Below are 27456 nucleotides of genomic sequence, written 5' to 3'. Positions count from 1 at the left end.
TGACCCCCAAAGTGGCGTGTGCAAACGGACTTCATTGCGCCATTCAGGCGACGTGACCCTCGTGTGATTGTGAAGAACCTACAGCTCATCTCTAACCCTTACGTCACATGCACCAGGCTTCTCTGTTCTGTTGAAGAGCCGTTGTGGCACGTCTTTTACCGTCTGGCCGTCCAACACCGCCCTACAGCTTCCGAGAGCTTCCCAGGGAGACTCCGGAGCAATCCGAAGCTATATTATAATGGCGGCGAAAATAGGCTCGATACACTTTGTTTTCCAAAATAAGCAATCAAGTTGCTTTGGCAGTCGGCGGCCCGTTAATTGCCAAAAGAGCTGGGAAGCTCAAAACGAAACCGAAACTTCTGGCCGTTCCCTCCCTCGTGTACCCTGCTTGACGTCGCCTGTAGTTTCGTGTGGGCCATCAGGGTGTTTTTCGGGCACGTGCTGTGTAACTACTTCACCCCACGTGGCTCACCACTCTTCCGCTTCATCGATTTCATTCTAAAATATTCTCCAGCGGCAAAAGAAGAACCTACTCAAAGCCGTACACGAAGAATACCGGTCAAGTGAAGTTCAGTATCGCTGAACTGCTCTTCCGTGGAGAAGCGCTGATCACTCCAAAGATAATATCCCGTCTCTAATTGTCTGTGCCACTCGGTGACGAGAATTTGTATTAACTGAAATATCATTCGGTACGGATTGCTGTTGCACTGTTACCTCGACACGTTTTTGGTGCGAATTCTCCCTTAAAGGAGTACAGAGGGCCATCCAAAAAAATTCAGATTAAGACATCTGATGAAAGTGTGTGTGTACCGAATAGCGCGAACGGTTTTGATGTGTGCAATTTGTTTGCCAGAAACAAACTCTCATAAACATGGCTCCGCGCGTTCACCCTTAACTCGCCACTCCAGCTATAACGAGGATGAGGAGGTATGATGCCACGTCACCGATGACGGCATAAGGAGACTCGTTCTGGTTTGCCGGTCAGTGGGGGTCAGAGCCTTGTCCCTTTGCCGCCGTAAACCTGTTTTGCCAGTCTTCCCGGAGAATTGGGGATAGAAGAAGTGGCCGAAGCATTATCGAGCAAGGAGAAATGCTTTATCAGAACCCCGAACAGCCGAGTAGCAGACGACAGCGGAGTAGTAGACAACATTTCTCTAGGGCAATCAGCGAGCGTCCTCCTTATAGCGTCAGCGCGAGGTTCCAGGCAGATCAGAGGCTGGTACAGCTCTTCGCCACCGTTGCGCACGGTCGCTTTTTGCGGCGTATTTTAAATTCAATTTCTGCGATAATTATGACTCTGTGGTGTAAAATACTTCGCATCGTGCATCTTACTGGCAAACTTAGCAGTTTTATAGGAAGAAAACTGGGTGTTAAAATGACTTCTGTCCTACTTTGAGGCCGTATCTAAGCTACGGCCATTTCTTAACGCAGTAACCCTAAAGGCAGTATATGTGTTGTTTGACAGAGGTTTGACTAGCTCCCATGGCATTAGACGTCGCGCATAGGAATTCCTGTGTTTATAACAGTTGTGAGGGAATAATACAAGTTAACGAGCAACTCGGTGCTTTCGTCCTTCCTCACCTCGTTTGCTACCCCCAATTTTGCAATCCCCCACCCCAATTTTTATGTTTTTATTGTCGATTTCCTGTTTAAAATCGCTCATACACGCATACGAATGCGATAAAGGAGAGTAGAATATAATTTTCAATTAATAAAGGCTATTATTATTCATTCCTACGAAAGAGAAAGAGGAGGAAAATATCAAATTATCGTTAACTTGTATTTTTCTATAATGAGACACACGAAAACAAGCGCACATATGCAGAAATACGATATCTAAACTCATTGAATAATTAAAGTCATTACTATACGCATTCAATTCATTAATATGTCTGGTTCGGTAACAGCATCAGCCCATGGGCGCCGCCATTACGGGTTGCAAAGCGTCACACCAGGCAGGTCGGAAAGCGTCACGTCAGGTGGCAGCACCGCTGTCATCATGGGGACTTCCGTGGAATGCACAAAAAAACAAAACAAAAAGTGCTAACGAGGGGAAAACACGCGGGAAAACAGGCACACACACACACACACACACACACACACACACACACACACAAGATTTTCACCTTCGCGAACATATGCGGCACCGACGAGAATAGCAATAAGGAAATTGCAAACATGTTTGGGTATGCACGGACAAGAATAACAACAACAACAAGGGAAGCCTTTCGCTAGACGTGTTTGAAATTCAGACTTACAGATTAAGATGGCTGTCGCATGGTGCTGTCGCATCGTTCCATGAGCATCTGTTTCTCTACGTGCAGCCATAGAAGCCATCTTAATCTGTAAGTTTCAATTTCAAACACGTCTAGCATCATTTACTTGTTTTTTAATGGCTTTCCCCCCTCTTTATAATTCACTGGCTTGCACTGTGGCATTGAGGGGTGTTCAGTCACCCTCCCAGGTGTATATCGCTCGCTGAGTGACCCCTGGTTTGCCAATCCCGAACGATGCGCAGCTACCCAGAGCTGACGAGCCGCAAACACGGCCAAACACGTATCCTTTAGTGCTCTCGCATCGTTCCATCAGTATCTGTTTCTATACGTGCAGCCACAGAAGCCATCTTAATCTGTAACTTGAATTTCAAACACGTCTGGCATCATTTACTTGTTTTTTAATGGCTTTCCCCCCTCTTTATATATATATATACAGGGTGTCCACGCTAAGTGTGAACATATTTTTAAAAAATATGTATAACCCTTTTTCCGAGATGAAATCAATCAAGCATATGCTGACGGGCACTCCCTAGGGGGCATTTACAGTCTCCTAAGGCAATGTCTTAATTAACTTTCAATAATTAACTTTTTAATTATAAAAGCTACGAAGTTGCTCCAATGAGAACATCTGATCTCTTCGGTCACCAGATACCAAAGCCGTTTTCAGAACAAAAATCCGTTGGGTAGATCGTCCGCAAAAAAATTCGTGAAGGGACGCCATTTTTTCTTTATTTGGTTTATTGCGCATCTTCAAAGAAGCGGCTTGCTTTAGCCCCAGTGTGAGAGAGTGAAAGAGCACAGTGCCGCCTCATGCGTCGAAGATTAGCTTTAACTTGCGGAAACAAAACAAAAACACAAATCTATGGGGTGACTCCATCGCGACTGCCCTTATCTTGGACTGCATTTTCTGTTTTCTTTTAATCTTTTTCCAGGACGCAAGAGGCGATAGTGTGCTCTTTCATCCTCTCGTATAGGGGGCGAAGGAAAGACGCGTCTCTAGAGATGCGCAATGAATAAAATAAAGTAAAAAATGGCGTTCCTTCACGAATTTTTTGCGGACGATCTATCGAACGGAGTTTTGTTCTGAAAACGGCTTTGGTATCTGGTGACCGAAGAGATCACATGTTCTCATTGGAGCAACTTTGTAGCTTTTATAATTAAAAAGTTAATTATTGAAAGTTAATTAAGGCATTGCCTTAGGAGTATGTCAATGCCCCCCTAGGGAATGCCCTTCAGCATATTCTATATTGCAATTCATTTCATCTCGGAAACAGTGATTGATATATTTTTGATCAATCTGTTTACACTTAGCGTGGACACCCTGTATAGTACATAGTTTTAATAGTCCATAGTTTATGTAGTCCAGCAGCGAGCGAAGCTACACACGAAGAAGAAACCAGTGATGGCCACTATCTACTTTTACGGTAGTTTAACTGTAACTACTAACTACTTCGCGATGGAGTAGTTTAACTGGAACTTGAACGACTTTTCAGGGGGGGTAGTTAAAACTATTTCTTCAACTACTGCAATGTATTTTAACTACATCTCTAACTACTTAACTTTGTCCACCAACACCAATCCCATTCTATAGTGTTCTTGGACACCTAAGTAAGAATCATAAGCAGTAATAAAAGTGAAGATTTTGTACACGTGCACGGCACAATTGCTCTGCACTTCCGTTCTCATCAAACAAGTAGCTCAAGGTAAAAGTCGGAAGCACAATCCTGCCGTAAAACTTGCGGCAAAATCGGAAGTAGTTGGCCTGCAGTACCCTAACTACTGTAGTTAACTACACGAAATAGTAGTTTAACTAGTAGTTGCACACTACATTTCTGCAAGTAGTTGGTAACTATTTTTAACTACAATCAGATAGATTAATTAGTAGTTTAACTACATGTAGTTAACTACTGGCCATCGCTGGATGAAGCGGCAGACGCTGATGACGCAACAGCTATCCGCTTCCGACTCCGGTTACATACGTGTAAATGGGAGCCACCCTAATGCATAGTTTCGGAATACTTGGAGCGTTGTGGTGACAGCACGCCGAAGTGACTCCCAAAGTGGCGTGTGCAAACGTACTTCATTGCGCCATGCAGTCAACGTAACCCCCCCCCCCCCCGTGTGGTTCCAAAGAAAGCTACAGCTCCTCCATTATCCTTACGTCACATTTGTCTGAGCCGTATATTAAATGGGAGTCTGGCCATTGGGAGGAGTCACAAAAAGAGGCTCGACCTGTCAATCACAGTTTCGTTCCTCTGATTGGTTTGCTTTTTACCAAGGGGGTCGCCATGACACCATACTGCCACCCAAAATGGCGACGAAAAAAAAACACAGTGAAGCGGGGATTCCGTGACAAAAAATTTTCACAGACTAACCTGATTGTACGCTGCAAATGTACATCCTAATATAAATTTCTCGGAAATCAGTTTCAACTTATGCTCATCCATCGATATCCAACTGAAAATAATACGTTTTGTCGCCGGTCTTAGGCCTAGTGAACACGGCGATCACAACGAAATCATAACAAAAACGGCGCTGTGCTGTACAATCTTATATTTAACAGCTGGATTTCATGGATATAAACATTCTTGCCTCTTATATTTCAACTATTCATGTAGATTTGTTTAAAAATCATACCGACAACAGAACGTGTCCCAGCAGGTGGTTCTGCCGGCAGCGGTACAACGACGGAAGCAGACGACAATTCCCGACGTGCCTTACGCTCCCTAGGTGGCGCTTATGAAATCTGCACCAACAATTCACTACTTTTGCAGATTGCGAGTGGCATCCATTTCAATCCCATCCAATCCACTTGCCACCCAAAATGGCGCTGCCCATGTTGGATAGGGGGGAAAATAGTGAAGATAGGCTGATTGATAGCGCCCCACATTTCAAGACTTCATTGGTCGGAAAGCTGAAAAAGTGGGTGGAGCTTCAGGTATAGGCACGACCCATTAATGGCCAGACTCCCTTTTCATATACGGCTCTGGTATGAGTGAGCAAAAATGTAAGACTGAAAGGAGGATGAGTGAGAGTGAGTGGCTGGTTTGTCCCTTCAGATGAGGCACCCATGGAAGTCGCTGATGAGGCGTGTTAGCTTAGCTCATTTGGTAGAGTCCTGGACCGGTAATCCAGAAGATGTGGGTTCGAGTCGTAGAGCTGGCTAACCTTTTCAGTTACTTTCTTCTTTCATCATGAACATCATGTTAACTGTTTTCTTTTTCTGAACGACCATTGCGAAGAAATTGACAATAGAGATAGTGCTCGTACCCACATCCCCACCAGCAATGGGGTAGAGTATCGCCTCTGGCAATGAACCTCCCGGCAATGAACGTCATAGCCGTTGGAGCGCCTCTTTTAACGACAAATTGTATTCACGGAAATATCAATTGGTACGGATTGGTGTTGCAGTGTTACCGAGACGTTTTCCGTGCGGATTCCCGAGAAAATTCATCAGTTCATGAACTGGGGTTTTATCGCTTTTAGACAGTCTGGACCCCAGGTGTGACGTAAATAGGCCTCATCACATGATTCTGTGTATGTTTCCGAGCCGCCATGCAAAATATTTCGTTTATATTCGGCTCCGAGAATTTGAAATACAATTTTCAACTTGCATCCTTTTGCGCCGCTCGACTGAAAGCCGCACTTGGACAGTCGTGACGCCAGGAGCGTTCTTTTTACGGCGCCTTTACGGCGTCTGCTCCGCTCCTCGCGGCGGGCTGTGTTCTTTGTGCGTCGCCGTTCTTGGCCTCTGTACTTTGAATACGCGTGGCGTTCTCACTGTCACGAGAAGTATGCGCAAAAATATGCAGACTTTTTATCAGATATGCAAGTCATATGCCAGGTGTGTGGGAGGGGGAATGTCTGTGTCGTCTCGGCGTTGCTGGCCACACAGAAGTGGGCATTGTCGAGAGCATATAGCAAACAAAAACAAAAAGACAAGAAAATAAACGATGGACGATGGAAAGTGAAGGATAGACATGGTGTAGTGGGTGCAAGAGTCCGCGGGGTAGTGCAAAGGAAGAGAGAGGCCGTTGGGCAAGGCCGACACTCCTACAGAGAGGGAAGGTCAACCACCAGGGTAGAGGATGTCCGATAGCGTCCGCCGGCCAAACACGGAGTGAGGGAGCCGACGTTGAATACTTCAGAGTTGGCGAACGAAGGTCAACTGCGTATCCCGCGAATAGGGTTCTTCGCTTTCGGTTTAAACCGAAAAACGTCGAAAAATACTCTGGGCAAATTTACCCTCATTCGGTTTTAATCGAGAAACCCCTGGTACACAGGGGCACTCCAGGACATGACAGAGATAAGATGCTGCACATGCCTTAAAATATCGTTGATGCAAATACAAAAAGACAAAAGAAACGGAGAAATACTACGGTTGTGGAAAATGTCCGTTTACTTATTTCAATTCAATTCATTTTATTTCACCAATCAGGCGTGGAGAAACGGACAAAAGGTCCTAAAACGCCGCCAAAGCTAACGACGTCATGTTGAATGTGCGTCATGCGGAAATTACATTGTGATTTCTGTTACGCCTATAATTGTTGGGTAAACCATGTAGACGTCAAGCAAGACGTCGAAAAGCGCGAATTTCGTGAAAACCAATCAACATAAAAAAAAAAAACATGCGTCGAATCTGCTGCAAAAATAAAACCCGACAATGCGATACCCCACCAATGAGGACATGGTCTATATTTCTCCACGGAGCTTTTCATGGATTTCAGCCTGGTGTGTATATGTGTTTTTTTTTTCATTCCAGATGTTTATCTCTGTGTGTATCTGTGTGTGTCTCTTCTGAGCAACGTATCGCTCATCAGCCACATTTTATTGACTTTGCTTTCTGTCCTTCGCACATCACTCTTGCCTTGCAGCATTCCGGATAGAAGCCTCTTTGGAACCCAACAATGGTGCATGTCCTGCCGACCACCTCGAATGCCGCTGGAGAACACCTGCAAACAAATCCACATAGTTTTCAGTAAAAAAAAAATGAATCGCACACACAGACAAAAAAAAAAAGACGCACTGCATAATGGTGCATGTTACCAGTTGTGAGGATGCTCAGACTATCTTATTTTTAATTATTGTATTAATCACACGCGTAAGTAATCAGTCAGTTTTTTTTTTCATCGTGTAACGTGAAAAAACAATGTGCAAGTTTCCGGTGATAACGATTCACAATTAAAGAGAAAAACGGTTGAGAGCATTAAACAGTTTAATTTACTAAAAACAAGACTTCCGTGCTGTAGGTTGCACTTCTTCAGGTTTGAGGATCTGTTACAAATTGTCAAGAATATTTTTTTGTTTTTTCATTAGAATGAAACACAGCCCGAAATGTTAATGAAAAACTTGTTGCGAGAGAATCGACGATACGAAACCAGTTGATGGCAGCTTTGTAACTCTAATGGATGCCTTTTCACCCATATTGGCTCAAACTTGGCAACACGGGCCCTATATTGCAAAGTCTGAGCCACTAATATCGGAAAATTCCTGGCAGTATAGGCCCCGTACTACCGCTGTACACCCCATATTGGTTCAAAATGCAGAAAATGGTCGGTGCCCGTCTCGTAAAAATCCCCTAGCAACAGGGCATGATTCAACGTTGAAGCGCGTGAAATCCCCTATTCAATACGTCGTTACATCCAACAACTCCCCGCAGATGATACGCATTGTTCGAAACGGTCAACATACGTGGTAATCCCATTATAAAATTCACTATAACTTAAACAACTCAACCTTCCACTTGCAGGAAGCAGCCGCCATCTTGCTTCGCGATGCCTATGCCAATCGGTCGAACTGACTGAGAGCGGGGTCGTTTGAGAGAAATCACGCGTCCTACACATGCGCGACTCTCGGATGGACCGTTTCGGATGGTCTCGGATGGCGCAGTCTGGTCGACCGGGAGAACGAAGCCTATCCTCACGTTCTCCACGCAATTTTAGACAAAAAGAAAGGAAACGCGATGCGAAGTCCAAACCCCGAACACAACCAAAACCCCCAAGCGGCATTTCAGTTCTTGGTATGCGGCATGGCGATGACTCTATTACGCATACTACGCATTCAAAGCACTTGGGTTCCCCAGTCTAAACACTTCACTGTCACGCGACGCAAATCGACGAATTCTGGTAATAGACAGTTTTAGTAGACCGTTCCGTAACGCACGGAACGTTAACGCAGAGTACGTGGTTCTCTACCGTGAAACGGATAGCAAGAGAGTTTTAGCAGATCGTTAGGCAACGCTACGAACGGTACTGTAAGAACTGTGTTGCCATCCAACGGCGACAACATGAGCTACCCTTCCCAAGCTGTCTAGGCATCTCTTTATGAAAGAATTGCCTATTATAACTACGTTTTCGTGGTCTGCTTTTGTTTTCTTTGCGTTTGAAAATTAATATGTTGTTCCACCAACAAACGAAAGGACAACAGACACCCCCTGCCGGTCAGTTCATCGCCATCACCTGCCGGTATGGCGGACGCTGCTGCTGAGTCGGACTTGGTCTGCATCATACCAAAACCAGAATTTCTGTTACGTGTCTTCGAACGGTAGAAGGTATACGACTTCTTATCAGCAGAAGATGTAGTCCCTCGTAGTGAAGCGTAATCTCGTGGCCTTCACTTCGGACACAGTCGAGGAGGTGTTGCCGGCAGCCATGTTGTTTTTTGCAACGAAAACAACGTAGAGGACGGAACGCGTAAAGATGAGCCGATCGTTCCAACGTGAAACGCGGAAACCACGTCTCCGTTCCCGCGCACGCGCTCTTGCTCACATGGAGAATGGCGTTCCTTCCGTTCGCTTTGTAACGGTCGACTAAAACTCTCTGGTATTAGGAAAGTACAGGAACGAACGTAAGGCTCACGCGTAAATATCTACGGCGCTTCGGCGGGCATTGCATTCGTGTTTCCGACAACTTTCGATATCGTAGAAGACTTCTCCGTGTCTTTTCGCTCCCTTCTTCGTGAGACACATACCTGCGAAGATAAGAGACAGGAATGTCACTTCATAGAGTGAACGTGTAAATATTTTGCGTCAATATCACTCGTAGAGTGCTGACCTGCTTTTAGATACGGCCTTACAATGGATGTATTTACCAATCTTATCAACAGTCAAGTGGCGCTTCAACGGAGCACTCTTGTCGCTCAACCACACAAACACACGTGCTACAAAAGATCAACAAACACTGGCAGGTATGATATGCAGATTACAGTGGCATCAGGTCAACGACAGCGACGGTGGCGTTTATCTGAGCTATACCGATGTGAATGGTTCGCCCTGTTGATTTTCTTCCGTACACCCCGCAGCGGGATTTTCTTCCGAACATACTCGCAGCAGGATTTTCCTCAGTAGTTCCGTACGTCCGTCTGGGATGGCTTATAAGACAGCTACTGAACGTCCGCACGCACACACAATAGACCTCTACCTGAGAGACGCCATCATGAAGTTGGTAGACAGACTGAAACCGAAACAAATCGAAAGAGAAGGGCTGGGTTCCGCGAATGGCCACTTGTTCGCTTCCTCCTATCGAAAGAAAAGTAGGACCGAAGGTCGCGTCCCTTTCAGGAACCATCGTAATCCCCTCAAGACCTTGGCTTTCGGGCGCGTCCTTGTTCGCCCCCATAGCGTGTAGCATAGTTCAACTCTACCACATCTTTAAAAATAAGATATGTAATATGCTCATAATAATATAAATATATCGCAATTAAGAGGGAAAGTACAAAAAGGAAAAGTGTACCGGGGCCTCTTATTTGGCGACCAAGATATGGGAATAGACCTCTACCCGAGAAATGTCAGCATGACTTTGGTAGACAGTCTGAAACCGAAACATATCGGAAGGGGAGGGTTGCGTTCCACGAATGGCACCTTGTTCGCTGCCTACTACCGAAAGAAAAGTAGGACCGAAGGTGGCGTCTCTGCCATAGAAAATCGTAATCCACGACCGTGGCTTTCGAGAGAGTTCTTGTTCGTGTCATAGCTTCGAGCATAGTTCAACTCTACCACATGTTTAAAAAATAAAACATTTAATATACTAATAATAATACAAATCTATTACAATTAATAGGGTAAGTACCACGAAGGAAAAGTGTACCGGGGCCTCTTATTTGGTGACCAAGATGTGGGAATACACCTCTACCCGAGAAACGTCATCATGACGTTGGTAGACAGACCCAAACCGAAACAAATCGGAAGGGGAGGGTGGCGTTCCACAAATGGCCACTTGTTCGCTGCCTCCTCTCGGTGGCCGTGGTAAACACCAAAATTTAAAGCAGGAAACGCGGCTTTGAGGACGTGTGTTTGTGGGTGATTCAGAAATAAAAGCAGCCAAAAACCTGTTCAGTCTGCCTGTCTAATTATCCTGCCGGTACGGGTGCTTTTCCCGAACATATGAAAATGAGGTACAGAAACAGAATACAAAGTTGAAGTTAGTACTCTTTTTATGTCCCCTACACAAGTTGCGTGCCACAAGCTTCACTGTTACAAGGATGGTTGGCTATTGAACCTTTTTTATACCTTCTGTTTCAGATATATACCTCTTTAGGGTATACAAAAGATAGAAAGTGGACCTTTATACCTCCAACCATGCAGAAGGATATAAAAGAGATCAATCACGGTTAATCAGAGGTCAGCAGGGATAATGTAACATATTTATAACTCATCATCGCGTGTTTAAACCTTGTGTATAGCGTAAACACCGGAGGTTATACCTCCTAGGGTATAACTGCAGGTCGTTTATACCTTCAGGGTTTTTATACCTTTACTTCCACCACGTGTTGAATCACATAATTTTTTTGTTGTTGTTGAAGCGGCATCATTCAAGATAAACAGTAATTTCTTTTAAAATACACAGACTTCCTTAGATTTGTATACTATAATCTACAGGTTGCGTTTTTGACTGCGTAATATGTGTACCTGCAATAATGAAATCTTGCCGTTCTCACTTGTATGGCTGCCGGTCAAGCGAAGGACGCCCTACAATTTGCCAAGTTGCCAGCCGTATATCACTATTTGTTGTCCTTTACATGTTGGTGTCTGGATTTGGTCGATCCAAACTGCCAAACTCGCGGAACGGTATGCCTCTTTGAACCCTTTCTTCTTTTATTTTATTGTATTTTATGTTTCAATTTATATGGGGAACTCGTATGGCACACTCGGTCGTTGCTCTCAAATAGTTTGCGTGTGTGAGTGTGTGTGAAAGAAATGTTTTTTCTTCTCATCAAATGTCATTTTAGCTCACTCTCCTAAAAATTTGTCGCAAACTAGATTCGAATATACCTCTGTAGAGGTATAAATTCTGGACGTCCACTGAGGTAAAACCTATACATACCTTTCAGGAGGGCATAAATCACAGCACAAGATTGTCAGAACACAGTGATTGCGAATACCTAACGCGTAGTTTCAGGAAAAGGTGTGTAACTGGCTGGCCCGTTCTGCGCCTTTTGTGAACAAAGTGTTAGTATTAACATTATTCGGAACGTAAGATGAACGCTCGGTCAGTTAGTAGGCTTCGCGAAAAATATTTACCCCATGCACGTTGATTTTATCGATTTTTATTCATACGTAGTCGCAACTATCTACTTCCAGATGGTTGTTCCTTCTGTACATGTATGTACACGTACATACTGCATGCAATTCTACATAAAACAAACAACAACTTTATTACGAGATGATGACTGGGGAGGTTCATCGCCGGGGGCGATACCATACCCCATCGATGGTGGTGACGCGGGGAATGAAATAATGAGCCCCTTCACAATAGGGACGGATTTAAGGGTCTGTCATGGGGGTGGGGCGGTCTTTTTGTGCTTGCGGCGCATCATCATCCAGGAGATAGGGTTTTTACATAGGGAACACGGCCGTATGGGGGGCGGTCGCCCTTCTCCCCCTTAAATCCGCCTCTGCTTCACAATGGGGATCGAAGTCATATTTTATCGAGAAAAGTAAAGACAGCAATGAGGGCAGAGCATTAGTGGGCTGGATTAGAGTTACTAAATAAGCTTCGCTCACCGTGGCTTCGCTTCAGAGTATCGACACTGAGGGCCGAGGGAGAGCAGAAGTGCCATCTTGACCGCATCACACCGGAATCATCCCCATTCGAGGACCAAAGACGGCTAACATAATGCTCCCCGTGGGACAGAAAAGTATGTATGATTGTTGCGCAATAATTCATGTATTGTCAACCAGAGCGTCCCGAGGACATCACGGTGAGCTCAAGGCCGTCAGCTGCTGCTTGCAAACGAAAGGAACATTTCATTCACGGACGATAGATGGCATCGTGCGCTAAAGTGCGCAGTGCGCCTGCGCGTGGGTAGCGCGGGGCGGAAACAAGATGGCGCATGCTCGCGCTTGGAACTCAGCGTCGATACTCTGAGTTGTAGCTTATTTATAGTGACTCTAGGCTGGACGTGGCCAGGGACCGGGAAGTGGTGAAGTGGAAATGAAGTGGTCACGACTAAAGACGCTAAGGATAAGAATCAACAAACACAGAACTAGTTCACTAATTCAGTACAGTGCTGGATAAAAGTTTACGGAACACGTTTCAGAGCAATACTTTATCAGAGTGACAAACTAGCAGCGAATGGGACCGTACGGACTCCCAGACGTGTGTCTAGCTAACCAAGACACCTGTGTGTAAGTCCGTGCGGTTTCATTCACTGCTAGCGTAGCTATTCTGAGGAAGGAATGCTCCGGAGTACGTTCTGCAAACTTCTGTTCCGTACAAATCCCACAAACACACGAGTGGTCCTTCAGGACAAGACTGATTGTACCAGGTGGTCATGTAGGACCCGAGCAGAACCTTTTAATAGGCTACAATTGATTTATATATTCTGGACGCGTATTCCAATCAACGATACTTCTAGAGGAGGCCTTGGGAAGGAACTTAGTTACACGTAACCGGTTACAGTAACTAGTTACTTCTCCCGAAAATGTAACTTGGCACAAATACGATGGGGCTGTCCCATTCCTGGAAAGGGGACATATGACATGAGAGGCTGCCATGACCTTCGTCTCCAACATGAGCCTTTGGAGTGTTTTAGACGTTTGGCCATAAGCACTCACGAGACAGTGCACGGTCCAGTCTTGGGAAAAGTTAATTTGAAAAGTAACTAGTTCGAGTTACAACTACCCCAGTTAAAAAGTAGTTAAGTTATAGCAACAGTTACGTCGCGAAAAATGTAACTAGTTAAGTTACAGTTACAAATTACGGTTACTTTCAGAAAATTTACTAATTAAGATGGCGCACCAACTTTTATCGCATAGTTACTTTTATTACACATATTATCTGTGCGTACTGCACTTAAGGAGCGGCTGCTGCTCGAAGTTCGCATCATTGAGTTTGCCTCTATAAATTGCGAAAATATCCCGGCCCCCGCTGAAAAGCCGCTCAACTGGGGCGCTGGAGGGAATGCCGGTATTATATTTAGCGAATATTCTTATAATTGGGAAATCATTCAGGGCAGCTAGGGTACTGCGGCTGCCTTCTTTCCACTATTCGAATACCTCGGCCTCGTGTACAGTCTTTCTTTGTCCCGTCCTGATATTCGTTGTTTCTTTCGCGTGTAGAAACTCAAGGCGCTCATATGGCATATGCTTCTTTTCAGTGGCTGGTTCATAAGCTATATTACGGTCACCCTCCTCCCCACCCCACTTACTTTCAATCCCCTCACAAGTTACTCCCAATACTTGATGACCCCGCACAAAGTACTTGCTCCACCTACACAAACAAAAAAACTTCTCTACTCTCCGCACCAACTGATGGTGTCAAACTGGAATGACCTTCCTGTCCACGTAGCATCAGAACAAAATATATCGTCATTTATTTCCAATTGCTACGATCACTTTCAGATCGAATGAATTTCTTTGTGGTGAGTGAACGAATTTTGTGTATTTTAGTGTACATCATTTTGGTATTTGTATTTTTTGGATACAAACCTCCCCCTTTATGTTAATCCCTTCACAAGGGTCTTTAAAGTGAACAAATGAAATGAAGAACTTCGTGATACTTTCATAGTTGGAGCATTTTTAATGCATATTTTAAAACAGTGGCTGCAAAAAATGTGTCAGACACCGTTACAAAGGCTGCCGTCTGTATCAGGTGAATCATGATTTTTCCCAGGAGCCCAATAATGTATGACGCTGCATCACATATGCTATTTTGGAACAATCTCTGCAGACATATTTTGAAGATATTATCTGAGTGCCACAATGAACTATATAGACCACATTTCATGTTACATATCATCTTTGACTACAACATGCCTATATGAGCAGCCCAAGATACAAAGCTTGGTTCCTCAAGGTCTACATCCTACTCTTACTGGGTGCGCATTTGCACACAAAAGGAAGATTGAGGTTTTCGATAGTTAACTTGTGTAGTGAGCACTTCTGGAGGACTGAGAGCAGGAATCGGATGTCATACACAGGGCAACCTGCATAACAGTCTGATTTACTTCCACATAACGATCATTAAAATACTTGAGGTAAAATACCAATCTTCGCACCATCTAGAAACTTTCGCCAAGTCATTATTTAATAAGATATTGTCTTAGGTGCTACTTATCTGTGTCATCAGCGTAATGTTTATCCAAACTTTGCCGTCGAAGCTATCGTTCATATCGTTGATAAAAAGAACAAACAATACGCTCTGTAAGCGCGCGGGGTCACCGCGCATGACGCAGGAGTGACGTTCCAAGGACGCCTTTGATTGGCTGGACGAAACATGTGCTCGCTCCTAAAAGGTAAACAATGCAGCGTCTAGCCGAAGCTGAACTGTAAAACAGCGAATACGGCTCTGATATCGACATCAAAAGTGTGTTTTTTTTTCTTTCTGTGATGATCTTGGCTGTATGAACAGACGTGAAAAGAAAGTTGAACGTAGGAAACGCGCTTAAGCGTGAATTCCTGGACGTCTGTATTAGTTCGAATGCGCGTGCTTCATTCAGAGATCATTCATACCGCGTCAGGGTTACGCTGTCAACCTATGGACGGATGCAGTGTGCTTTGTGTGAATGCCCCAACGGAAATGAGAAATGTAGTCATGCCGTTTGCTGCCATCAAGTACGTGTCAAAAACTAACGTACCGCAACAGTAGAAACGCCGCCCCAACAGTACCATACCACTAGACATGAGGAGTGTATTTAAGTGTGTTTTTAAAAAGGCCAAATTTAGTCATCGAACTTGAATACTTTTTCTGTATTTCTACGCATTTTCCATGTTACACTGAAAGCACTACTCTGTGCGTCACCTGGATGTCAAGAAAATATTCCCTTTTATCGCAGCAATGCATCATGTGTGTATGAATGCTTCAATGACCGAAACAAGCGGGACATCCATGTCCCTCTTTTGAAGGGGTAGCGTACTGTGCCTCGGGTTTGGGCGGTTTGGGGGCACGCAGGGAGCGATGTGAGGTCCTGAACGGTATGCGGTTAAACTATCCAAACCCAATCAGACAGGACCGATGTCCGCCGGAATGTGACATCAAAGTATATAGAAAGTAACTCGTTACTTTTAAAAGTCCTGAAGATGGTGCCTCGGAACTGCGGCGTCAAAGTAACGACAACAAACAACTCTGGTAGCTGTATCTTGCCAGTCGCGACGGTCGAGTGCCTTCTGCCACCGACGACGTTCCCGTTTGTCTTTTGGAACAGGGAAGACAGATACTTCATCCAATTGTCCATAGCACGTATTTATCACAACACGAAATCCACAACACGTATTTACCATTTGGTCGCTTAAAAACGACGTAAAACACAACAAACTGACAACGTGAAAGCGACCGATCCGTCTTGTTTATCTTTTTCGCTGCTCGCACGTGGTGCAATGGGCTTCTCCATCAATAGGAGCTCGCCACATCACCGCGCGCGTCACTCCACTCTCTCCCCCTCCTCTTCTGCGCAGAAACTCACTTACAAAGCGTATAAGGGACCGATAACCGAGCCCTGCGGCACCCCCGATAAGACGGAAAGTTTATCCCAGTTAACATCGCCAATCTGCACAAACTGGTTTCTGTCGAGCAAATAGAACTCAATCCACTTTGCTATATTTTATTTCGGTAGAATACTGCTCAATTTTTGTAGCAATTTCCTAGGGTCGACTCGGTCGAATGCAAATCGAGGAATACAACATCAATTTGTCCAGTCCTACCCAAAGTTTTTGCGAACTCATGTGTAACTTGTAAAATTAAAGAAGGAATTCACTGAAAAGGGCTTAACTTTTAAAAGCTGCAAAGTAGTTTAATGGCCTTTTCGAAAGCCGTATTCGTTCGACTTCAATATCCCTTCGTTCTCAATATAATTATTTAGACGACTAACGATGATATGCTCTACACTCTTAAAAAAAGGGTGTACTGTAACTCAATTACTTTTCTGAGTAATCGACTACTCAGTAATTGATTACTTCTCCGGCAGAGATTAACTCATTTTCTAGATATGCTGCTACCAAGTCAAGCCCCTCATGCCGTCAGCCTTTGTCAGGCCCTTCTACACTCTTAAAAAAGGGGTGTAGTTTAACTCCTTTTTTTTTGCCACATATATAACACCCTTTTGGAGAGTACAATTACGCTCAAAAGGGTGTCTCCTCACTCCCTCAAGGGAGTAGCATAACACCTTTCTCCCAACTGGAGAGTAATATTACTCCCCGGCAGGGAGAAGGTGTTATGCTACTCCCTTGAGGGAGTGAGGAAACACCCTTTTGAGCGTAATTGTGCTCTCCAAAATGGTGTTATATATGTGGCAAAAAAAAAAAGGACTTACAGTACACTCTTTTTTTAAGAGTGTAGGACCTTGCAGGAGGCGCTCCTGAGAGATACGAGCGTATAGTTTGATAGTCCCTCCTGTTTACCCTTATACCCTAACCATTACATCACACTTTAGGCATGCATGTCTGTCTTTCCAGGTTTTTCATTGTATGGGCCACGTACCACACGTTCATTTTCATAGAAGTGTATTTTATTTATGTATGCACACGTTTATGGTCACGTTGTAAGTGCGCATAAATTTTACCGGCTCTTATATCTACATACGTATTTTAAACATGGAATATCCGCTACTGCTTAACACGTACTGGAACGTGCATCTTATTAGAGCTGTATATAAAGTCCTCCAGTTGTCTCGCGACGTAAACCCCAATCACTATTATTAATTAGTATATAAAATCAATCACTAAGCAACGATTTGACAGGCTCCCACACACAAAACCGAGACAGAAACGCAAGAAATTCATCGACAAAGAGAATACTCTAAAAGCGATAAAAAAAAAACGTGCCGGGAAACAAACACGAAGACGACACAACACACAGCACAGACTGACGAACAGTATTTTTATTGACATACCTGCTTCTTAAATAACCTGAGCCAGCAAAGCCCTCTTCTGCAAGCTTGCCCCTCCTACACCCTCAAGCCTGCTTAGTGCCTTTTCTCTAATGCGCAGGACTTATCAAGAGGTCCTCCTCCTATCACTTTTCATAAATTCGTCGACTCAGTCAGCAGCTCTATCGTTTTTGTTTATCGCTCCTGAAGCACGAAATACCGAACAGCCCTATTTTTAATATTGAAAAAAAAAAATTCTCACCGTTTTCAACAGGGACCTTCTGCACAAACACTGCCGCTGACGCCACAGTCGCGACGACCGTCAGAAGGTAACACGAGCGCAAGACAGACATGACGGGCCGCCCCACAGAGACACTTCAAACGATGTCCCGCGGCTGAACCATTCAAACGACACGCGGCAACATGAAAAGAACTCCGAGTGTAAGTGAGGTACGTAAATACGACGACTGACCTACCAATTGATAAACTGTAAGTTATGTGAGTTTTTGTTTCATTTTCGTTTCTTTTTTTTTATTCTTCTAACAAGAACGGCTCCCGCATGCGGAGAGATTCTTGGAAAGGACGCGTTCAGAATATCAATGCGGGTTCGGGTTGAATGCGGAGCACGTAGGAATGTCTGGGTGGCCAATACGAGTTTTCGTGCCTGGGAATCCAGCATATCGTTATTTGTCATAATGAATTATTTATGTTCTTTTCTTTTTATTTATTTATTTATTTATTTGTTTCTTTATTTATCTTTTACTTTTATGCCCCGAGGCAGTGCTTATTGCTTTCGGACGATGTATAGTGTCAAGGTTTCTGCGACTCGCGTAAACTGAGGAAATAATGTCTACTCGTGTGTTTTTATTATACGGCAATACATGGTGTAATATTGCTTTTCGTATTTGATAACAAAGGCTTCGGTGCTGCTACACATGGGAGCGTGCGGTGACGTCATTGTTATATAATTGGGTGCTAATCTTTGCACATTGTGCCAAAGCGATTAAATGCCGCAGCTTTATATGACTCCAGGCTCAAACGTCGTCCAGGCGTGGAGAAAGAACAGCTAGGAAAGAGTAGGAGGACACAGGGGCAGGTTTGCGTCCTGGTCCGACTTCAGGGGCAAGCCTGTCGACGTTCCTCTGTGCAGGAAATCTGCAGAAAAATCTCGGACAGCACAGCCCATGGCGGGATTCCACCTCGCATCATCCCAAGCAGCACAACATCTCTGCACAATAACGAACATATACAGGGTGTCCCAGCTAACTGCGAACATATTCTTTAAAAAATATATATATATATATAACACTTTTTCCAAGATGAAAGCAATTGCAATATAGCATATGCTGAAGGGCACTCCCTAGGAGGACATTAGCAAAGTCCAAAGGCAATGTCATAATTAACTTTTCTTAATTAACTTTTTAATTATAAAAGGTACAAAGTTATCCCAATGAGAACATCTGTTCCTTTTAAGTCACCTCACCTGATGTCGTAGCCATTTTCACAACAAAAATCTGTTCGACAGATCGCCCGCAAAAAATTCGTGAAGGAACGCCTTTTTTTTTGTTCATTGCCCTTGTTAGAAGACCCGTCTTCCTTTCACCCCTAATGTGAGAGGGAGAAAAAGCACACAATCGCCTCTCGTGTCTTGGAAAAAGATTAAAAGGCAACAGAAAATCCAACCCAAGATAAGGTCAGTTCCGACAGAGTCACCCGATCCATTTGTTTTTGTTTGTTTTGTTTCCGCAAGTTGAAGCTCATCTTCGACGCATGAGGCGGCACTGTGCTCCTTCCCCCACTCACGTTGGGGATGAATGAAATACGCGTCTTCCAAAATGCGCAATGAACAAAATAAATAAAGAAAAAAAAGGTGTTCCTTCAGTATTTTTTTGCGGGGAATCCACCGAACGGATTTTTCTACTGAAAATGGCAACGGTATCAGATGACCGAAAGAAATAGATGATCTCATTGGGACAACTTCGTGACTTTTATAATTAAAAACTTAATTAATGAAAGTTAATTAAGTGATTGCTTTTGGACTTTGATAATGCCTTCCTAAGGAGTGCCTTTCAGAATATGCTATATTGCAATTGCTTTCACCTTGATAAAAGTGTCGTATATATTTCTTAAAAAATCTGTTCGCAGTTAGCTGGGACACCCTCTATAACACTGGACCGATATTGGTCAAATACTGCCAATAATGGTCCGTTATTGGGCCAATATGTTGTGCTGTTCGACAATCGGCGTGGAAGGATGATGGATCTTGTTTGTTTTTTTAATTTCGTGTTGGCGCCGCGAAGCAGCTGCGGCTATGAGTAGCGTAGAGACGTGAACAGATGGAGAGAGGACAGCAGGAAGAAGTGGGGGGACAGGGGGTCAGTATGCGTCCTGGGCCGACTTCAGAGGGAACTGTGCCGATTTATTTTACGTCTAGAAAGTCTTCGGAAAACCCAGAGAAAACCTCAGCCGGTGACAGGATTCGAACCCGTGCCACCTCTCAGTCTCGGCATGGAAAGCTATCGCACTAACCACCACGCCACTGGAGCTAATATCGGTCTCGTTACATTGTTAGTAATGCTAATGTGCACACACTTTATTCTTTAGAGTCCCACTTTTCGTGCGACGTGCGGGGTGTTCCAGTAATAGTGTCAAAAATTATGAAGAAAAAGCACACTGCAGAAATAACATGCATTGAACAACATTTATGAATTCGTGTCTAGATAACCTATGCCGTGTACTAGCTACAAGATATTTTATCGAATTTCGCTGTAAAGCAATTCAATTTCTTGAATTGTATTCAAATTTCCCAGGTGAATTGAGTGTTTTTTTTTCTTTTTCTTTCTTTTTTTTTTGCAAGAACACAAAGCGCATGCGACTTTGCTACGTTCCATTACAAAATACGTTCTCTACAACTATTGTAAGAGCCGAATAAAGTTCTTATAGTTCTGGGTTCGCTTCATGAAATGTGATTCAATCCAACGAATATTTCGTAAAATTACATGTAGTACGTGGCAAGATTTTCCTACAGACCAATGCCACCGATATTCTATCATATTTTCCTACAACGCGGTTTTTTCCTTACAATTCATGGCACAGTGGCTGAGACACCTTGTACACGTGACAGTTTTTTTTTAATCATTTACAGTTTTGTGATAAATAACTTACGAGAGCAGCATTCATCCCGTTTCTGCAGTTGAGATATACGACCGGGCGGGCATCTTCTCCAAGAGTTTTCCGTTCATAGTCATAAAATCAATGAAGTTGTTGTTAGGGGACTTCGGGCAACATAATTTCAGTCAGCTGCCAACTGGAACCCTCTGACATTGCAATCATATAATGGTATTGTGAAGAAGACGAGCAACGGGCAGCCGCTTCGCTATCGTTGGGTTAGCACCCGCCGCTTTCGAATATTGAGCGTCGCTCAGTAAACGGTCTCTTGCCCTCCTATCCTGCCTCTACTGTCCTGCTTACACTTGGTGGAGGTGCGGCCGCTCCCATCCTCGAGACGATTTTATCGTTGCTTCCCTCGCCTACTGACTGACCTGGAACTTCGCTCCGGACGAGTTTTGCGAGCAGTCGCCATGCCACAAAATCATGCTGAGAGATCTTCTCCTCCCGCTGGGGATGCCCAGCCATCCTCCTCTCCTCGGCCCGCCCCTGCGCTCCGCCAACGCGATCCTCCATTCTTTTCTGGGGCTGACTCTTGTGACATAGAGGACTGGCTAGCCGCTTTCGACCGCGTGAGCAAACACAACCTGTGGGATGACACCATGAAAATCACCAATGTCGCGTTCTATCTTACCGACCTCGCGAAAACTTGGTTCCTGAACCACGAAGCTGATCTTGCCACCTGGCCTGTGTTCTGCCAACGCGCTCGGGAGCTCTTCGGCCGCCCGGCATACAAGAAAGCGGCTGACCGTTATAAGACCGTGTACTTTGTCCACTATCAAGGATGGAGAAACCTGTATTCCCATCACCAATACATTGGCAGCGCCTGTTTGGCTGCCGGCTGGGTTCGTTGCCGCATTGCTCGACTCGCCCAGTTCTCCTGCCGTTACGCCTCTGCTCGCCGCCAACGACGACCCACCGCCCCCCCTATCGGCCACCGACTCCAGCGCTCTAAACAAAATGATCTCTACCGACCTCGAGGAATGTCACCGCCCCGATATGCTCCGCCTTCTTCACGACTATGTTTCGCTCTTTGACATCGGCCGGCCATGGCAAGGAGTTGCCAGGGGTGTTACGCATTCTATCGACACCGGAGATTCTCGGCCAGTCCGACAGAGACCTTACCGCGTGTCTGCTTCCGAGCGGCGAGTCATTGAAAAGGAAGTCCAGGACATGTTAGCTAAAGGAGTCATACAGCCATCTTCCAGCCCTTGGGCGTCTCCAGTGGTACTTGTCACCAAAAAGGATGGTTCCATTCGCTTCTGCGTTGACTATCGTCGCCTTAACAAAATTACCCGCCGGGACGTCTACCCCATGCCTCGCATTGACGACGCACTGGATTCACTTCAAGGCACTACGTATTTCTCTTCCCTCGATCTCCGGTCAGGCTACTGGCAAATACCAATGGAACCATCCGATATCGAAAAGACCGCGTTTACCACTCCCGACGGCTTGTACGAGTTCCGCGTCATGCCCTTCGGCCTATCCAACGCCCCAGCTACCTTTGAGCGAATGATGGATACGGTGCTCCGAGGCTTGCGATGGAACATCTGTCTCTGCTACTTGGACGATGTAGTTGTATACTCCAAAGACTTTCCCACCCACCTCCAGCGTCTTCAAGCTGTATTCGACTGCTTCGTCGCCGCCGGTCTGCAACTCAACCACAAAAAATGCCATTTCGCCTACCGTCAAATCAAGGTATTAGGCCACGTTGTCTCCCACGAGGGCATTTCCCCCGATCCCGAGAAGATCAAAGCTGTTTCTGAATTTCCGGCACCCAAGACTCTCAAGGAGCTCCGCAGTTTCATTGGACTTTGCTCTTATTTCCGACGTTTTGTTCGTGGTTTCGCCGCCCTAGCAGCCCCGTTAACCACCTTACTCTCCAAGGACGCGCCCTTCTTGTGGTCAGAGGCCTGCACGGAAGCCTTCGAACGCCTCAAATCTACGTTGACCTCCGCACCTGTTCTCCGCCATTTTGATCCGTCCGCTCCCACCGAGATCCATACAGACGCCAGCGGCGTGGGTATCGGGGCCGTGCTTGCACAACGCCTGCCTGGAGCTCCGATGGAACACGCCGTGGCGTTCGCCAGCCGCACCCTTACGAAAGCTGAGCAGAACTATTCCACCACTGACAAAGAATGTCTTGCGATCGTCTGGGCCGTTTGCCACTTCCGCCCATATATTTATGGTAGACCCTTCGATGTCGTGACGGACCATCACGCGTTATGCTGGCTCCACTCATTGCGGGATCCATCTGGACGACTCGGCCGCTGGGTTCTCCGTCTTCAGGAGTATGATATCACCATCAAGTTCAAATCCGGGAGGAAACATTGTGATGCCGACGCCCTGTCCCGCTGTCCCCTCCCGAGGAATGCTACTGCAGATCCTCCGGAATCACCGACTGCGTGCGTGGCCTCTGTGTGCCCTTTCACGTCCTACGATGCCCGCTCTCTGCGTCATGAACAACTGAAGGACCCCAACCTTTCTTCCTTAATAACTCTTCTGGACGGTCAAGGCGCCTCATCTGACAAGAAACTTCTCAAGAGAGCTCGGAACTTTGTTTTGTCGGACGGCGTCTTGTACAAAAAGAACTATTGCCCGGACGGCCAGCGCTTGCTATTAGCGGTTCCTCGGACGCTCCGTGCGCGCATCCTTCGCGCTTTACACGACGATGCCACCGCGGGCCACCTTGGCTTTTACAAAACATACCAGCGCGTCCGTCAGCGGTATTTCTGGCCCCGCATGTATTCCACTGTACTGAGCTACGTGAACTCCTGCTTGGCTTGCCAACAGCAGAAGCCTGCGCCCTCTCCTAGCCCTGGCCTCCTTCATCCTCTTGAGCCGCCGCAACTACCTTTTGATCGCATCGGTCTCGACTTGTTTGGTCCTCTTCCCACATCGTCTACTGGAAAGCGTTGGGTAATCGTTGCAATCGACCACAGCACACGGTATGTCGAGACTGCAGCCCTCGCTTCTGGTACATCTCAGGAAATAGCTGCCTTTTTCATATCTCACATTCTACTTCGCCACGGCGCCCCTCGCGTCCTCATCAGCGACCGTGGTCGCTCCTTCCTCGCCACTTTACTGCGCGACATCTTCCGTGCCTGCGCGGTCGTCCACAAGCCTACCACCGCTTACCATCCTCAGACGAACGGTCTCACAGAACGTTTCAACCGCACTCTCGCCGACATGATCGCCTTTTATGTGTCGGCGCAACATGACAATTGGGATGCCATTCTCCCTTACATCACGTTCGCTTACAATACGGCGGTCCAGTCCACGACACGCTACAGCCCATTTTACCTCCTTTACGGCCGAAACCCCGTTTGTACCGTCGACACCATGTTTCCGTATCCCCCTTGTAGCGCCAACAACCCGACACTCGAAGAGGCGACCTCATGCTCCGAGGAATGCCGTCAAATCGCCCGCTGCCGTACCTACGACTCCCAAGCTGCAGCGAAACAGCGCTACGATGAGACGCACCGTGTTGTGTCTCACAAAGTTGGCGATCTGGTCTGGCTTTGGGTACCTCGACGGAAGCCCGGATTCTCCCCCAAATTTTCATGCCGCTACACCGGCCCTTACAGAATCGTGCAGCGGGTTTCTGATGTCAATTACGCCGTTGAGCCTGTGCACTCCCCGCCCGACGCCCGACACCGCGGCTCCGACGTCGTCCACGTCTCCCGGCTAAAACCGTGTGTCCTCCCGTCCCCAAACACCGGAGCGATCGCCAGGATGGCTCCCTCTTTGCCCCGGGGGAGATGTGAAGAAGACGAGCAACGGGCAGCCGCTTCGCTATCGTTGGGTTAGCACCCGCCGCTTTCGAATATTGAGCGTCGCTCAGTAAACGGTCTCTTGCCCTCCTATCCTGCCTCTACTGTCCTGCTTACACTATGCAAGCGTAGCTTCGAGGAGTCGTGTGCTTCTTTGTGCACCAAAAGTATAATGCAATATAAATGTAAAAATGAAAATGTAAGCGCCTCATTCACCTAAGGTATGCTAAAAGTGCATGGAAAATGTGAATATCTAAGAAGCGTTCTTCCCGAAACAACACCGCGTTATCAAGGGGCCCCTCTCCACTATATGAGCGACCAGCTCCCATTTGCCTCCCTCCACCGCTTACGCGGATTTGAAGGGAGACCAGATCATATTTCGCCAGTTTTGTCCACTGAGTGATTTGGGAGAAACTCACCCGCACACCCTGGAAGAGGCTAGAATTTGCACGTTACTGACCAGAAAAGGAACTCTATAGGAAAGTATTTCTGTGTATAACACGCACTGTTAGATAACGCGCAGAACCTCTTCGGAGCACTTTTTTTACTGTATAACGCGCGCGTTGTACACAGAAAAATACGGTATTTATCCATTGCCGAGAAATAGGTGGGAACACAAAGACGCGTACAGTGCAGGACAAAAGTTAATGGAACATGCTCCGGCGCGTTATTCCTTCTCCAGAGTGACACGTTAGCACCGAATGGGATGTACGGACTTACAAATATGTGCCTCGGTAACCCAGTCACCTGTTTGCAAGTCCGCGCGGTACCATTTGTTGCTAGCGTGTCGCTCCTACGGAGGAACGCGCCGGAGCGGGTTCCGTAAACTTTTGTTCAACACTGTACGTCGTACACGTCTTCGTGTCATCGCTAGTCCAGTTATCCGAAGCGGAGCACCCTATATTTCTAACCAGGTACCCAGGATCACCACGTTTACACTGTTGGTCGCGCTGCATGGCACCACATACTTGTGATTGTTGTCAGTTCCTCCTTGACCGCCTGGGTGTGAACATCGTATAAGAGTTACACAATATCCAGTTGGGGTTGACCGTGAAAGGATAAGGAAGCCGTTGTAAATATAAAACTTCCAGCATCTTCCACGCTCTCAAACTTGCCTTCGAAGCTTTTCAGTTACGAAACTTCGCAATTTCTACCCCTCTCTTTTTCTGACACACAAAGAGATACACGCTTGTTTTCCCATGATAGGAACTAATGTTCTGAGGAACACGTAGAAAGACAAATACATACAGAGCCTCACGTGCCTAATAAATTAATGATGAAAGAAAGGAGTAACTCAACAGGTTAGCCAGCTGTAGGACTCGAAACCACATCTCCTGGATTGCCAGTCCAGGGCTCTTACCAATTGAGCTAAACTAACATGCCTCTCCAGTGATTTCCAAGGGTGCGTCATTTCAAGGGACAAACAGATTCACTCACTTCACTCACTCAGTCACTCACACCACTTTCACTCTTACATGTTTTTTTTTCTCACTCGCACACACATTCACACGACGGGGCCACGCAAGTGGCATATGTTGAACGTGATCGGAATTGATGTTCTGAGGCTGGAACACATAGAAAAGACAAATACGTACAAGGCCTCAAGTGCCTAGATATTAATTAATAAAAATCCTACGCCAAGATGCCAATCCTACAGATGGCTAACCTTTTCGGTGACATCCTTCTTTCATCATTACCTTCTTTCACGGTTGTTTCCACACTGCGAGGTCACGTGAAGCACGATTATAGGCGTAAGACAAGGGTGGAGGGTGGGGGTACCCGAAATCCCCCATTAAGAATAAACCGCTTAAGAATAAAACATTCAAGAATAAACCGCTTAAAAATACACAGAGGTTAATATCCACGTTTAGAGACCACCGTGTGAGAATCCACCATTAAAAATAAACTGTTTCAAAATCCCCTCATCATCCAGCACTGACACGGATTGATTGCATTCTGCGTTGGGTTAGATCAGGTTATGTTAGGTTAGTTTTGTTCAAGTTGGGGTTAGTTTGGGATAGCTAAGGCTAGTTTGGTCCTGGGAGGTTAGTTAAGCCCCTTGTTTGCAGTTCACCTTGCTTTGGGCAGTGCATGCGTAGGGGTGCTACGCTAATAAATCTTAAAGACTAAATCCTAAGCTGGACTATTTCTCTAAGGACATCAGCTGTCACATACACGAGTCGCCCTTCACTTTTTGACCACCAAGGAAACGGGGAGATATCATTGCGTACTAGTGGTTATTTCTAAGTGTCTTATGTGATCATTTTTCTCGAGTGTTGACGGCAAAGCAGAAGAAAGAGACAAAAAGTGGGAAGCTCATGTAGCTCCGTTTCTGTTGCATACAATCATTGTTATCAAGAGGAACACATTATTAGATACCCAAACGGAACAAAACCTCCCATGGTGTTCCTGGGGATGTCCTTTCACGGAAATACGGATCTCTCTGGGAGACAGACATATTCCCGAAGGACGTCCCCCACGTCTCCCACAGGCCACGGTTCGGGCATCCCACAAACATCCATCCTTTGTCGTCAGAGGAAGTACACGGAGATATCGGTACTTTGCACGGACTTACCTGTGAACGTAGTAAGCGCTGTATTACCTGATCAGTATTGACACTGTTCATTGTGGAGCTGCTGCTAAGTGGGCAGATTCCTATTCGGTGTGTAGGCACTTTTTCTGCCATTTTGTTTCAACCTCGGCAACTACATATTTCTGTTTCTGTTGCTCCTCTTCGTTTGTTTCTTGTATTTCCATTATGAGCGTGAATTTTTAGAAGGCAAAAAATAGAGACATACATACAAGAGCGCTTGGGACCATTAAGTCAATGAAGATCGCTTAGAAACGCACTGGTATATCTTTCCATTGAGAAAACGGATACTACATGTTGCTTGTCTCGCGAGCCTCAACAAATTCGACAGACCTGTTTGCCTTTGAGG

The 27456-nt window shown here is 45.7% G+C and overlaps 1 long non-coding RNA gene across 1 annotated transcript; it reads right to left on the bottom strand.

Moving 5' to 3' along the window:
- Positions 1-7087: 7087 nt before the first annotated feature.
- LOC135377172 (uncharacterized) lies at positions 7088-18041 on the bottom strand. Its single transcript, XR_010418079.1, has 3 exons — positions 17839-18041; positions 9134-9245; positions 7088-7228 (listed from the first exon to the last, which is right to left on the bottom strand). It is a non-coding gene; the product is annotated as an uncharacterized LOC135377172 (long non-coding RNA).
- Positions 18042-27456: the final 9415 nt, after the last annotated feature.

Source organism: Ornithodoros turicata, chromosome 1, assembly GCF_037126465.1.
Source record: "Ornithodoros turicata isolate Travis chromosome 1, ASM3712646v1, whole genome shotgun sequence".
NCBI classification, from domain to species: domain Eukaryota; kingdom Metazoa; phylum Arthropoda; class Arachnida; order Ixodida; family Argasidae; genus Ornithodoros; species Ornithodoros turicata.
Note: the sequence above shows the minus strand (reverse complement) of the source record. Positions and strands in the feature narration are given on the sequence as shown.